Source organism: Phodopus roborovskii, unplaced genomic scaffold (genome assembly GCF_943737965.1).
Source record: "Phodopus roborovskii unplaced genomic scaffold, PHOROB, whole genome shotgun sequence".
Taxonomy (NCBI): Eukaryota; Metazoa; Chordata; class Mammalia; order Rodentia; family Cricetidae; genus Phodopus; species Phodopus roborovskii.
The window spans coordinates 35,678,187-35,689,957 of record NW_026126511.1 but is presented as its reverse complement, the minus strand read 5'-3'; the positions used below and the strand labels follow the sequence as shown (position 1 = coordinate 35,689,957).

General features: G+C 44.8%; 1 pseudogene; it reads left to right on the top strand.

The window, feature by feature from the left end:
* The first annotated feature begins 9,686 nt into the window (after positions 1 to 9,686).
* LOC127230481 (E3 ubiquitin-protein ligase RBX1-like) lies at positions 9,687 to 10,173 on the top strand (annotated as a pseudogene).
* Positions 10,174 to 11,771: the final 1,598 nt, after the last annotated feature.

The window sequence follows — 11,771 nt, the reverse complement described above, 5'->3', positions numbered from 1 at the left end:
CAGGTGTTCTGTTTTAATACTGTCCTCTAAGGGTCACTGCCCTGTTGACACGTTAGCTGTTTGTGCAGTCGGAATGAGAGGGCGCACCCCAGCGGTGATGATGGTCAGCCCTGAAACAGTGCACCACAGTGTTTGTCAACCTGAAGGAATAGAATTATCTGGAAGATAATGCCCTGAGCATCTGGGCATGCCTGTGGAGATTATCTTATGTTGATTACTGTAGGGGACACCCATCCTCATTGTTAGCAAGGACAGTCCCTGGCTGGAATGGGAACTATATAAATGGAGAAAGGGGGTTGTGCAGTAATATGTGTTTATTTCTATTTCTTCATTGTGGCTACAGTGTGACTCACTGCTCCAAGCTCCTGTTCCTTTGATTTCCCTGCCATGAGGGACTGGAATTGTGAGCTAAAATAGGCCCTTTCTCCTTTAAATTGCTTTGGACAGAGTATTTTATCACAGAAGCAAGAAAAAAAAATTCAACACTACAGTTAATAAGGTGATGTAATTTACAAAACAATGAGAGATGGCTCAGATGTTAAGAGTCCTGGCTGACCTTCTAGAGGACTAGGCTTCCAGTCCCAGCAGCCACATGGCAGCTCACAACCATCTGAGACTCTAATACAAGTGGATCTGATGCCCTCCTCTGGTCTTCGAGGGCAACAGGTATGCATGTTGTATACAGATACACAGGCCAGCAAAACCCATACACATAAAATAAAACGCAAAAATGCAACACGTTGTAGCTTAGCTTCATAGCTCACAATCTCCTTAAGATGAGTCCACAAGCAAAAGTTCACTCTATGTCTTACTTTTCATATCATTTTTCTAGTAATATTGTCTATTTGTACAGCAGTATGCAGATGCTATACCGTCTAGAGTGAAAACCACAGCAGTGGGAATAGATCACACTAAGGAAATTGATGTTGGCCAAGTGCTTCTCCTCTCCTCTCCTCCCTTACCCCCCCATGCATATGATCTTATTTTATCTATATTTACGTACTTTATATGATATTTACTATTTTATACAATGTTTACTTTAATCAAATTCTTACAGCAGGACACTAAGTATTAAAGGCACAATGATGAATGGGTGAAACAGAATGCTAACTCACTTCAAAACATGATGCCAGTGGTATAGACTAAAAACTGAAGATGCCAGGATGCTGGCATCTCATGAATGAATATTGGAGTCTTAAGAAAAATATTTAGGTGCAGGGAGTTTATCTGGTGCTCATCCAGGATGTGGAGATGAGAAACTGTGGATAGTGACAAAACAGAGACAAACTAAAGGATGGCAGAGAGCCCTTGTGGGTCTGAGAGCATATCCCCCCAGAGGTGCTCTGAGAAACTGAAAGATGACCCTTAGGGTCCAGTGGAGTAAGGACACATGGTCTCCTGGCAACTGACACTTGCCTCTAGTGTTGCCGCTTCCCTGGTGGCTTCTATAAGCAAGAGGAATAGCCATAGGACAGCAGGGCCCCTTGAGGAGGACTTGAAGTGGGAGTGGCTAAGGCACACGGGACTTTGCCCAGATGACTGGGAAGGTGTCCTGCCCCCCTCCAGGGCTAGAGGACAGAAACCCTAGCCCAAAACTAAGAAAGGAGGAACCAAGGAGACAGGCATTCCAATATGAGAGAAGCGAGAGCCAGACCAGTAAAGGGCAGCCGGGGTAACGGAAGAGAACAGAGAATAAGATGCAAACCCCAGAAGGATAGAAACAGCAGAAAGAACTTTTGCCTTGGGTATAGAAAACTTGGTGGATATAGTAGGAAGGGGTGAGAACTATTATACCGGAGAATATTATGCACAGAAAAGTCTAGAGTGGCTTTCTTGGACAGATGGTACAAATCCTATGGATAATTGGATGTCTAATGCATGAGCCATTAGGTCCCTGGTTTTGTTGTATTTATAAAAATCATTCTAAGCCATCTATTTAAAGCATTGGGTACATCTGGCCATGCATAAAGTATCTCCAGGCCCCCAGGGTTGAGGCAAGGTCTAGATACATAGATTTATATAAGCCACCCTAGGGGTTACTCAAGGACACATGTAGAGGCAATGTGCTGGCTAGTTTTATGTCTGGTTGACACAAGCTAGAGTCATCAGAGAGGAGGAAGCCTCCTCCCATGAGGAGGAGCCCATGAGATGGGGCTGTAGGCAAGCCTGTAGCACATTTTCTTGTTAGTGATTGATAGGGGATGGTCCAGCCCATTGTGGGTGGTGCCACCGCAAAGCTTGCCATCTTGTGTTCTATAAGAAAGACTGAACAAGCTATGAGGAGCAGGCCAGTAAGCAGCACCCCTCCCTGGCCTCTGCATCAGCTCCTGCCTCCAGGCCTTTCCTTATTTGAGTTCCTGTACTGACTTCCCTTCTGAGTAAAAATAACAGGGAATCATAAGCCAAATAAACCCTTTCCTCCCCAAGTTGCTTAGGTCATGGGGTTTCATCAAAGTGTTATGGAGTCACTAACTCCTGGGAAAAGGCTATAGACTCAATCCAATTGCAATTAAAAGATGTATTTGTTACTTCCAGCAGGACAGCAGTCTGCGGTGATATCTTGTCTGCACAAATAAAGCGTGTGAAGATCAGAGGGTGGAGCTTGCCACTATCTAACCATAGAGGTCAGTTAGGGCTGAAGAGTCCGTGGTAATTAACAAGAGACCAAGAACCCTAAAGCGAAGGCTTTGTTTGCTGGGACAATCAATGCCCAGTCAGCTGGAGCTGAGGAATTACAGGTGATGGGGAAGAGACCAGCATCACTGAGGTGAAGACTTTCCTCACTGAGGGAAGTGTTTCCTCAGGCTCAGCACACACAAGGTTGCCCCTCATGCTGCCAGTCATCTTGTAAGAGTGTGGCAGTTTAAGAGTCACCCCGGTGGTACTGGTTTTGAAGGGATGAAGGGGTCATGGAGAGCAGCTGAGGCTTGGCACCATGAAGAGAGCCCAGGAGAGGCCATTGGTGAGAGTGTAGCCCAAGAAGAGAGACTTAGCACTGTGGAGATACCAGTACCATGGGATGATCACCAAAAACAGCTCCAGGTGTGGAGGGGAGTCAGCCTGCGCTGAGAAGACAGGCTGTGTGTGCTTCAGAGAGTGGAGCCTGAGAAGTGACCCAGGCCCCTTGGAGAAGCCCAGATTGTGAGTGAATTCCAGATATTGGTTACTGAGTAATCTGTGCTGTTGGAGGTTGGTTTTGCTTTGATCTGATTGCCATGGTGCCCTGGCTCCTCTCTCTTAAAATAAGAAAGTGTTTTCTATAAAAGCCCATAGTTAAAGACTTTGGATTTTGTTGTTGTTTTGGGGACAGGGTCTCTATATATAACTCTGGATGTCCTGGAATTCACTATATAGATCAGGCTGGCCTCGAACCCACAGAGATCTGCCTTCCTCTGCCTCTTGAGTGTTAAGAATAAAGGCAGTGATGCCCACCAACTTTGGATTTTAAGAGACTGAATTTTAAAGTGTTCGGATTTATAAAGATTGTGGGACTTTTTAAGTTTGTTAAATGTTTTCTATTGTGATGTTTACATTAATGTGTGATCTTGGAGATTAACAAGGAAGGGAAGGTTGTAGCTGAAGAGTGATATACTTGTATGTCAAGTCAAAAAGGGTTTAGCTGCACTGACTAGTTTCCCAGCAACTTGGTGCAAGCTAGAGTCATCACAGAAGAGAGAGCCTCAACTGAGAGAAAGCCTCCATAAGATCAGACTGTAAGTGATCCTGTACTGCATTTTCCTAATTAGTGATTTATGGAGGAAGGAGGCCTATTGTGGATGGTGTAATCCTTGGGATGGTGGTCCTGGGTTCTATAAGGAAGTAGACTGAGCAAGTCATGAGGAGCAAGCCAGTGAGCCACACCAATCCATGGCTCTGCATCCGCTCCTCCCTCCAGGTATTGCCCTGTTTGAGCCCTGAATTCCTTTGATGATACACAATGATGTGGAAGCATAATCTAAATAAACCCTTTCCTCCCCAAGTTGCTTTGGGTTTGGTGCTTCATCAGCACTAGAAAGCCTAACTATAACAAGTGAAATCAAGCAGGAGTGGAGCGAAGCATAAGATGGGAGCAGAGATCAAAGCTGTGAAGTCTGAATGGCCAGCAAAGGAAGGCAAGTTTGGGACAGATATGGAGACCTATGGTTAGAAAGCATGAAAATCACGAGAAAGAAAGAAGAGGAAAGCCAGGAAGACACTGCCCAATAGCTCAGCAGTTAAGAGCTCTGGCTGCTCTTCCAGAAGACTGTGGTTTGTTCCCCCGCATCCACGTGGCAGCTAACAACTGTAACTCCAGTCCCAGGGGATCCGACACCCTCTTCCGATCTCCTCAGGCACATCACACATGTAGTACACAGACATACATGCAGGCAAAACACCCATACACATGAAGTGAAATGGAACAATAGCAGCAACAAAGAACTATCAAAGAGAAGGAGGTTAGCTGCTGCACACAGGCCATGGGAGGCAAAGGTGAGTAGTGTCTCTTGTATTCAGTGACCGGGAGTTTGTTAATGGCCGTACACAGTGAGAAGTTTCTGTGACGACCCCACAGCAGTTCGGGACTCTGGACACATCATACTTATTGTTATTTATTGGCTGTGTGTTGAGCCTTTAGGGACAGTTAGTTCCATGGTACCATTACTTGTTTGAAAGGGTGATGGAAGTGTCTAAGGTCTCTTTGTAAGAATGCTAATCTCGTTTCACCAGGGCTCCGCCTTTCTGAACTGATCAGCTTCTAAATACCCTCATATTGGGGATGGAGTTTCAACATGCAGATTTGGAGTGTGGGGCATCCATAGCAGATGTCCTAACCAGCAGGGAAGATTCTTTTTTTTTGTGAAGACAGGAAGGAAGAAGGCAAGGGGTAGGAGGAAGCAGTTGGGAAGAATAAAGGTTGTTATGCGAGTCAGCCTCTATCTCCTCTGTGAAGACACCACCGAGTTCCTCATTTAAGACAAAGAAAGATGTATGGTAGGGAGACTGAGCACTAAGGGTCACAATAACTACCAAGAAAAAGATGGGCATCACAAAGCCTGGGCCCTCACGCCCCCTGATTTGGGAACTGTTCTGCTTCTCATGCCATCCACCCAAGTGCCAACACCCACCCTGGTGCCACTGGATCCACACACTGTGTTACTCTCTCTCGCACAAGAAATGATTGGCCCGCCTGGTACCAAGCCGCATGTGAGCTGTGGATCTGACCCCAGTAGGGTGAGGCTGCCCATTGCCTTTCCCACTGTGGATAATGCAGTAGTATCCGTCTGTGGGTGCACACGAAGCTTCACATACTGATGCTGGGGGACATTCCACCAAGAACTTTGAGAGCCCGGCTAACTTGATAGACTGCCCAGGGCTGGTGGCTCTATCCCAAGATAAGCCATGTTGAGAATTGTTTAAGCTGCTGAGTACAGGGGTTTGGTCCATCAGTGGACACCTGACCCAAGTTTAGTGATGTATATATTTTTTATATTTCTTCTTTGTGTGTGTGTGTGTGTGTGTGTGTGTGTGTGACTTTTTTGTTGTTTTGCTTTTGAGATAGGATCTCTTGTATCCCAGGCTGGCCTCAAACTTGCTATGTAGTCTACGATGACCTTGATCTGATGATGCTCCTGCCTCCACCTCCCCAGAGCTGTGATTACGGTATGCAAAACCACATGTGGTTTGTGATGCAGTGCTGGGGACTGAGCTCTGGTTTTTAAGGGAAGAATGATAAGTAAAATAAAAAACAAAAATCTAGATACATTCATTACAGATGTAATCAATTTAAAATATATCTTTACTAGTAGCTGGTTGCATTCACGTTGTGAAATTACGCATACAGAGAATCAAACTTATACAATATAAAGTGTAATACAAGCTTAGAGAAATTAGAGAACAGAGGCAGGGCACAAATGATCAAGGCAGAGATGTCATATTTATCCTTGAGCAGAGCCTGTGTGCAATGTGATACGTAGGCCAGATTGTATTACACTCTGGATATAAAGGGAATTACACATCCCAGTCTCGGCTCAGTTGCAGAGTGCTAGCTTTCCCTAACAAGTGTCTGGTTCTGAAATTCAGTTACTGCCCCCAGGGGTGGAAAACTTGTTTCCTGCAGGTAGACTGATCCCTACGTGAGAAGAAGGATGTAGTAGAGTCTTATAGATTCAGCCTTTCTGCAAATCTCTAAGTCTTTCCGTTGCGGAGGATCCTGGTTGCAGAGAGAGCAGGGCTTTTCCTTAAGGGAGGTGTTTCCATGGGAAATGCAAGGGGGAGTGTCCCCTCAGCACTTGGTTTCCATATTGTCTGCAGAAGATGAAGTGCAGCAGAGGCAAAAGATGCAGAAAAACAGAAATAAAGTGGATGAGAGATGGGGCAGGGAGACCCAGGAGCCTTGAGACCCTCTCTCCCGGTGTTTCTCCTACGTGGCATCTTGCTCATTTTACTGTATTTCATGGAAACAGAAGCAAGAGGAGCTCAGTTCTCAACCTTGTAACACTTCTCTTCAATCCATTTTCCCTCTGAACTGTACCCTCATTAGAGCCACAGTATTCTATATTGGAGACCATCTTAGCCTGTGTTCTCCATAATGAAGTTTGTGCAGTAGACACTTAAGTACCAAGAAGAATGTGACTCCGAGGAGGTGTGAGAGAGGGCAGTGAAGCAGGAAAGGGATACAGAGATATCACATCCTCTCGCAGAATGTCTGAACAGCCTTGCAAAACGAGGGTTCCCACCAGGTCATCCCCCACCCCGCCCCAAATCGGAGAAGCATGTAGCCATCAAAAGTTTGGCCGTGTCGCCACAGATGGTTGCAGCCAGGGTGTTTCTGCCCTCCTAGTCAACAAGCCTGACACTGCCACATTCTGAGGGCAGATGCTGCCGGATGGATCGTGGTCGTAGGAAACTGTAGCCTGCACAGAGCTGCGGTGGAAGGACCTGGACTATGAAGCAGGTGAGGCCCAGACAATCTGAACGCTGCCCAGGGACGCTGGCAGTACAACCTTCACCCTCTTGGTAAACTGATTCCCCTGCTTGCTGATGAAATTCTGTGCATGTTTCTTTAAAATGAACTTCACAGTTTGCCTTGAAAGTTCATCTAAAAACACAAAACAACAACAAAGTCCTTCCTCACTTCCTCGTTCAGTTTAAATATACTCTCCAAACAGTTCAAAATGAAGCCAATCTTAGGAGTATTTCCGAACACACCGTTACAGAGCAAAGCTCCACCTTATCTAGGGTTTACAAACCAGGAGCGCACCTAAAAAGAGCACACAGTACATGTAAAGATTGGCAAATGACCCCTCCCCTGAAAACAATGTTAGTTCTGTGAAATGTTTACTAAGATAATGGTGAATTTCCATTTCAGAGCCATCCGTTAACCTAATGAGAGCTGAGTACTTATGGTTGGTTGGAGGCAGGCCCTCCCCTATAGCTCTCTCTCTGTCTCTGTCTCTCTCTCTCTCTCTCTTCCATAGATGTTATTGATTTCCTAAAGTTGAATGCTCTTAGGTGAAGTTACCCTCTCCTTTAGGCTCTGCACCAATTTTTAATTAATAGCTGCGCTGTGTTTGTTTAAAATACGTAGAATAATTTCTTTTAGAAAAAGAATTTAAAATTTATTACTTTATGCGAATGGGCATTTTGCCTGATGGATGTCTGAGCATCATTTTGCCTGCATGGATGTCTGAGCATCACCTGCACATATGGTGCTGGAGGAGGCCAGAAGAAGGCATTGAATCCCATGGAGCTGAACTTACAGATGGTTGTGAACTGGGAGTTAACAATGGTTGTGAGCTGCTGTGTGGGTGCTGGGAACCAAACTGGGGTCATCTGTAAGAGCAGAATGCACTCTTAACCTCTGAACATCTCTCTAGATTCTTCCTCATTTCCTGAATGCAGGGGTATGAATGTGCTCTCTCTCTCTCTCTCTCTCTCTCTCTCTCTGTCTGTCTGTCTGTCTGTCTCTGCAACAGTGCATTCAAACCTTTCAGATTGCCACATATCTCAGCTACTTTCAAGTAATGGGATATTTTGGAAATCCACACTGTTTGTCTTCCTCATTTACATGATTGGAACTCTACTGGGGACTGCTTTTGTTTCTATGTTCATCAGTTATCCCCAGTGCTGGTGTTAACAGGCTGCACGCTTGTTCGGATAAACTTGTAGAATGATGTGGAATTTCTGGATTGCTCTAGATTTGCCATTTGTGTTAAGGACCCTGCCTCTGCCTTGTGGCCTCCTTCCGGTAACTGGGTCAGAGTTGCTGTTTTCCATGTGGAAGCCTTGTCTTTCTTTCACCGATGCTCTAATCTCCAAATAACTGAGCCTGACCGTTGCTACTATCACAGGCACACACACACACACACAAGAAATTAAATTATATCTAAATTTCCTCCCAGGTTCATTGCCACCTTGCCACCTCCCAACAGACTATACTGACATCTGTTTGGGTCTTAAAATGGTTTCTGCACCTCCCTTCCGGTTCCTTGCTTTGTGTACCTACTGGGGTGTCTGGTTGTAAGCACTGCATCTCATTGTTCCCACTTGCATCAGCTTCCATGCGAATACCGCTTCATCTGGGAGGCCGTAGTGTTTGTACCTGCAGATGAATTTCTGGAAAGTGGAGACAGAATAGTTAATGATAAGGGCCTGATGTATGTTGTGATGTACTTATGTATCTCAGACAGTTTTATGTCAACTTGACATAAGCTGGAGCTATCTGACAGGAGGAAACCTCAACTGAGAAAATGACTTCAGGGTCTGGAGAGATGCACTGGCTGCACTTCTGGAGGACCCACATTCAAATCCTGGCACCCACAACTGTCTATAACTCCAGTTTCAGGGAACTGAAACCCTTACATAGACACACTGATAGGCAAAGCACCAATATGCATAAAGTAAAACATAAATAATTAAGAATTTTACTAGAGAGAGAGAAAGAGAGAGAATGTCTCCATAAGAATAGGGGACATTTTTTAAAGTTTGTGATAGTTGGGGAAGGGCCCAGCCCATTGTGGGTGGGGATAGCCCAGAGCTTGTGTTCTTGGGTTTTTTAAGAAAGCAAGGCTGAAGGCTGGTGTAGTGGTACACATATTTAATTCCACTATCTGTAACGCAGAGGCATAAACAGTTTCAGAATAGCCAGAGCCACACATTGTGATCCTGTCTCAAACCAAACAAAAAAAAATGAGAGAGAGAGAGAGAGAGAGAGAGAGAGAGAGAGAGAGAGAGAGAGAGAGAGAGAGAGAGAGAGAGATCTGTGCAAGCCATGAGGAGCAAGCCAGTAAGCAGCACCCTCCATGGTCTCTGCATCAGCTCCTGTCTCCAGGTTCCTGCCCTGTCTGAGTTCCTGCCCTAACTTCCTTCTATAGTGAGCTGTGCTGTGTAAGAGTAAGGAAAATAAACCCTTTCTTCCCCAAATTGCTTTGGTCATGGTGTTTCATCACAATAGAAATTCTTACTAAGACAAATGATTTACTGAAACTAGAAAGGCATTTTAGGATTAGGTCAGGAAGAGGTGAAGAACAGAGAAGTAGATGCTGGCAGAGTTCATATCTAATTTTCATATTAAACTAAAAGGAAAGGGGTGCTCAGGTGCTGAGGAAGAGGGATCATGAAAGCCCATCGTTTGATATGAAGATACAGGAATTCCCAACAGTTTAGTTTTGAGAACAGGGTCAAGAAATAGCTATGGTGAGTGTGTTTCCAAAATGGCAGCGGCGATGGATGTGGATACCCCCGTGGCACCAACAGCGGCACGGGCAAGAAGCACTTTGAAGTGAAAAAGTGGAATGCAGTAGCCCTCTGGGCCTGGGATATTGTGGTTGATAACTGTGCCATCTGTGGGAACCACGTTATGGGTCTTTGCATTGAATGTCAGGCCAACCAGGCGTCTGCTACTTCCACAGAGTGTACTGTTGTGTGGGGAGTCTGTAATCATGCTTTTCATTTCCACTGCATCTCTCGATGGCTCAAAACCAGGCAGGTGTGTCCCCTGGACAACAGAGAGTGGGAATTCCAAAAGTATGGGCACTAGAAATGACTCTCCCTAAAGCTCACCCATTTGTTACTGGTGTAGTGACTCAACTTCCTGTTAATTATAAGTTAGATAGAACTGTGGGGTTTTTTTTTTTCCTTTCCTTTGTTTTTGGAGTTTACTGTTCCCATAGCCACATTGTATTTTGTGTCAAATAAAGTCCTTAACTTTGAGAAAAAAGGAAAAAGAAAGAAGAAAGGAAGGAAGGAAGGAAGGAAGGAAGGAAGGAAGGAAGGAAGGAAGAAATAGCTACGGTGACATCCTGAGGTCAGATCTTCATATTGGGAGATCTCAGAATCGTGTGGTGGCATATATCTGTAATCTCAGCACTCAGGAGGCCAAGAAAGGAGTGGTGTGTGTTCCAGGCCAGCCTGGGCTACATACTGAGACCAGTGAAAAGACAGCGTTAAAAGTAACTTCTAAAAAACCAGTATATTTATCTAAGGCTACAAACAAGTGGCACACATGTACACATGTATACATATAGGCACATACATATTTCTGGAAGAAACAGGACTCCTAAGCATATTACTAAAATATACCCCTGCCCCACCAATGGGATTTTTTTTTTTTTTTTTTTTTTGAGACAATTTCTGTGTGTAGCACCAGCTGTTCTGGATTTCACTCTGTAGATCAGGCTAGCCTCCAACTCAGATATCCACCTTCTTCTGACTCCCAAGTGCTGGGACTAAAGGTCTGCACAACATGCCTGGCTTAAAAAATTAAATTCTTAAAGTATCTATTTTGTAAGGGCTAGGGAAATTATTTTAAAACACACTATGAATTATGCCAGTGTGTTGTGCAAAATGTCATTGTTCTAAACAAGTTTGCATTTGCTTATGCTGTAGACTACTGTGATCTCTGCATGGGGCTGGTCCTTTCTACAGAGGATAGCTAAGAAGGTCAAAACTAACTACCTCCTTGTTGAAGGCTCAACAATGGAAAGATCTGGTTCCTAGCTCCCTTGGGCTGATTCTGTAATAGACCCCCAGACCTTAGCACAACTGACTCCATGGTGGAAATAATTCAGGCCCTAAACTCAGCACGTAGACACCACCACCACCTGCCAAAATGAAAACAAAGACCTAATCCATCAAAGTCCATAGTCCTGGGAAGAAAATCTCTAAATGTTGACCTGCTTTTGGCTTCTGTAGTTCTGATTCTGGCTAACGGAACTGTTTTTGTTAACTGAAGTATGTCAACCCAGGACATGGCTTTTGTGCTTAAAACCTCTCCCTGAGCAAGACTCAGAACTACATGGGGATCATGAACACCCAGTGTAGTTTCAGACAGGCTAATAAAATAATAAAGACTTTCTAATAGCTTAAACCCATGTCCAAGCAGTCTTCCCTGGGGGATACCCTGTAACAGTAGCGCTGTGAGTTTTGTGGTTGTTGGACTGAGAACCCTGTTTTCTTTCCTACCAGCCCTTGGCATCCTCCCCGCCCCCCCAGTCTCCCCTAGAGATCACCCTCAGGGCCTGTCATGTCCCTTCCTCCATCTCAGCAGGGGACGAACTCTCATTGTCTCAAACTGAAACTCTCTGACATTCTCCTTTTCAAGGGCTCAGGTAGTTAGTTGAAGCTAATCTTATTTACTTTCTTCTGTCAACTGGTGAGTACCCCACTTCTGTCTGCTGCCTTAGAATTCCAAAGTCCTGGAAAGTGTGGTGGAAAAGGAGCAGCAATCTTTGCATTTAGTTTGAATGCTTCTAAGACTAGAAATTCCTTTAAATAAAGCATGCCACACCAGC